The sequence below is a fragment of the Mustela nigripes genome, chromosome 2 (genome assembly GCF_022355385.1).
Source record: "Mustela nigripes isolate SB6536 chromosome 2, MUSNIG.SB6536, whole genome shotgun sequence".
NCBI lineage: Eukaryota > Metazoa > Chordata > Mammalia > Carnivora > Mustelidae > Mustela > Mustela nigripes.
This window is the reverse complement of record NC_081558.1, coordinates 10,983,632-10,987,899: the sequence shown is the minus strand read 5'-3', so window position 1 is coordinate 10,987,899 and position 4,268 is coordinate 10,983,632.

Here is a 4,268-nt window from a genome sequence, read left to right as displayed (position 1 = left end):
TATTTGACAGAGAGAGATCACAAGCAGGCAGAGAGGCAGGCAGAGAGAGAGGAGGAAGCAGGCTCCCTGCTGAGCAGAGAGCCCCATGCGGGGCTCGATCCCAGGACCCCGGGATCATGACCTGAGCCGAAGGCAGCGGCTTAACCCACTGAGCCACCCAGGCACCCCTCAAATTAGCATATTTGCATCCTCTGGGTAAATGCATCATAACACAACCTACGGAGAGGGAAGATACTTGAACATGACATAATTTTGTTTAATGATTCCTTTGCTGTGCAAAAGCTTTTGATCTTGATGAAGTCCCTAAAGCTCATCTTTGTTTTTGATTCCTTTGCCTTTGGAGATATATCTTGAAAGAATTTGCTGTTGCTGATATCAAAGAGGTTACTGCCTATGTTCTCCTCTAAGATTCTGATGGATTTCTGTCTCACGTTGAGGTCTTATATCAATTTTGAGTTTATCTTTGTGTACGGTGTAAGAGAATGGTCGAATTTCATTCTTCTGCATATAGTTGTCCAGTTTTCCCAGCACCATTTATTGAAGAGACTTTCTTTTTTCCACTGTATATTTTTTCCGGTTTTGTCGAAGATTATTTGCCCATAGAGTTGAGGGTCCTTATATGGGCTCCCTACTCTGTTCTACTGGTATATGTGTCTGTTTTTATGCCAGTACCATACTGTCTTGATGATCACAGCTTTGTAGTAAAGCTTGAAATCAGGTAACGTGATTTCACGTTTTCAGGTAAGTTTTATTTTTGTTTTTCAACATTTCCTTAGAGATTCGCGGTCTCTTTCGATTCCATACAAATTTTAGGATTATTTACTCCAGCTATTTGAAAAATACCAGTGGAATTTTTATTGGAATGGCATTAAAAGTATAGATTGCTCTAGGTAGTATAGACATTTTAACAATGTTTAATCTTCTGATACAAGACCATGGAAAGGTCTTCCATATTTTTGTGTCTTCTTTAATTTCTTTCATGAGTGTTCTGTAGTTCCTCGAGTACAGATCCTTTACCTCTTTGGTTAGGTTTATTCCCAGGAATCATATGGTTCTTGGTGCTATAGTAAATGGAATTGATTCACTAATTTCCCTTTCGGTATTTTCATTGTTAATGTATAAGACATCCACTGATTTCTGTACATTGACTTTGTATCCTGCCATGTTGCTGCAACCTATGGAATGGGAGAAGATATTTGCAAATGACAGTACAGACAAAAGTTTGATATCCAAGATCTATAAAGAACTCCCAAAACTCAACACACACAAAACAGACAATCATATAAAAATAAAAAAGGGCAGAAAATATGAACACACAATTCTCCAGTGAAGACATACAAATGACTATCAGACACATAAAAAAATGTTCATCATCACTACCCATCAGGGAGATGCAAATTAAAACCACATTGAGATACCATCTTACACCACCCAGAATGGCCAAAATTAGCAAGACAGGAAACAACATGTGTTGGAGGAGATGTGGAGAAAGGGGAAGCCTCTTACACTATTGGTGGGAATGCAAGTTGGTGCAGCCTCTTTGGAAAACAGTGTGGAGATTCCTCAAGAAATTAAAAATAGAGCTTCCCTATGACCCTGCCATTGAACTACTGGGTATTTACCCCCAAGATACAGATGGAGTGAAAAGAAGGGCCATCTGTACCCCAATGTTGATAGCAGCAATGGCCACGGTCGCCAAACTGTGGAAAGTACTACGATGCCCTTCAATGGACGAATGGATAAGGAAGATGTGGTCCATATACACTATGGAGTATTATGCCTCCATCAGAAAGGATGAATACCCAACTTTTGTAGCAACATGGACGGGACTGGAAGAGATTATGCTGAGTGAAATAAGTCAAGCAGAGAGAGTCAATTATCATATGGTTTCACTTATTTGTGGAGCATAACAAATAGAATGGAGGACAAGAGGAGTTAGAGAAGAGAAGGAAGTTGAGGGAAATTGGAAGGGGAGGTGAACCATGAGAGACTATGAACTCTGAAAACCAATCTGAGGGTCTTAAAGAAATGGGAAGTGGGAGGTTGGGGGAACCAGGTGGTGGGTATTGGAGAGGGCATGGATTGCATGGAGTACTGGGTGTGGTACAAAAACAATGAATATTTTTACGCTGAAAATAAAAAAAATAAAAAATAAATAAAATAAAATAAAATTTTATACACCATAAAAAATAAATTAATTAATCCCACCCCGACATTGGGGAGGGTATGTGATTTGGTGAGTGCTGTGAAGTGTGTAAACCTGGTGATTCACAGACCTGTACCCCTGGGGATAAAAATATATGTTTATATAAAAAATAAAAAATTAAAAAAAAATAAAAAAATAAATTAATTAAAAATAAATAAATAAATACGAAAAATGACATACCTATGAAGGGTTAGTATCCAAAATCTATAATGAAGTTATCAAATGCAACACCCAAAAAACAAATAATACAATTAGGAAATGGACAGAAGACTGAGTAGACAATTTCCAAAAAAAAAAAAAAAAAGACATACAGATGGCTAACAAAATATGAGAAGATGCTCAACATCACTCATTATCAGTAAAAAACAAATCAAAACTACAATGAGATATCACTTCACACCAGTCAGAATGGTTAAAATTAACAACACATGATATAGCAGGTGTTTGTGAGGATGCAGAAAAAGGAGACTGTCTTATATCTTGTGGAAATGCAAACCATTGCAGCAACTCTAGAAAAAAGTTTCCTCAAAAAGTTAAGAGAAAAACTACCCTATCTGTGATTCAGCAATTGCACCTCTAGGTATTCACTCAAAGGATGTATGGACTGTTCTTTCTCAACACCCTTTGTTCCTTGTCTAGAAGATGTCAGTACTCAACATATATCCCTCAAATGCAGGAAAACATTTCTCATTAAAATTGTAATATATTCCATCTTAGGGCAAAGACTGAATGGATGGGAATTCCTAGATGTCAGGTAACCCCCCTTAAATGGGATCAGATCTGTACAAATAACTAACTAACTAACTAAATAAAAACAGTGTGGAGAGTCCTCAAGAAATTAAAAATAGAGTTTCCCTATGACCCTGCAATTGCACTACTGGGTATTACCCGAAAGATACAGATGGAGTAAAAAGAAGGGCCATCTGTACCCCAATGTTTATAGCAGCAATGGCCATGGTCGCCAAACTGTGGGAAGAACCAAGATGCCCTTCAATGGACGAATGGATCAAGAAGATGTGGTCCATATACACTATGGAGTCATATGCCTCCATCAGAAAGGATAAATACCCAACTTTTGTAGCAACATGGATGGAACTGGAGGAGATTATGCTGAGTGAAATAAGTCAAGCAGAGAGAGTCAATTATCATATGGTTTCACTTATTTGTGGAGCATAACAAAAAGCATGGAGTACATGGGGAGTTAGGAGAAGGGAGTTGGGGAAAATTGGAAGGGAAGGTGAACCATGAGAGACTATGGACTCTGAAAAACAATCTGAGGGGTTGGAAGTGGCGGGGGTGTGGGAAGTTGGGGGAACCTAGTGGTGGGTATTATAGAGGGCATGGATTGCTTGGAGCACTGAGTGTGGTACAAAAACAATAAATACTGTTATGCTGAAAATAAATAAAAACAAATTAAAAAAATAATAAATAAATTCACTTTAGACAAAAAATAAAAAAAAGACATTTCAAGAAAAAAAAATATATATAATAAATATATATAATATATAATATAATTATATGTTTTTATATAACTATAAATTCATATTATATATAATAATTATATATAATTATATATTATATGATATATATATATATATATATATATATATATATATATCTTACTGATGGCAAAATATAAGTTGTAGCATGTCATTTTGTCAATAATGCCCATCTGCTACCAGCCAAAACTGCCAGGTTTTTCCTCTAAGAATATCTAAAGTCAACAAGTCAACAACACAAGAAATAACAATGCTTGATGGGTATGTGGAAAGGAGGTACACTCTTGCCCTGCTTGTGGGAATGCGACCTGATGCAGCTATTCTACAAAGCTGTATGGAGTTGCTCAAAATGTTAAATAGAATTGCCCTTTGATCCTGCAGTTGCAATGCTAGGTATTACTCAAAGAATACAAAAATACTAACTCAAAGGGATACATTTTTCCCAATGTTTATAGCAGCATTATCCACAATAGCCAAACAATGAGAATGGCCCAAGCATCTATCAGTTGATGAATGGATAAGGAGTATGTGGTATATTTTATATGTATAATGGAATAAGAGTC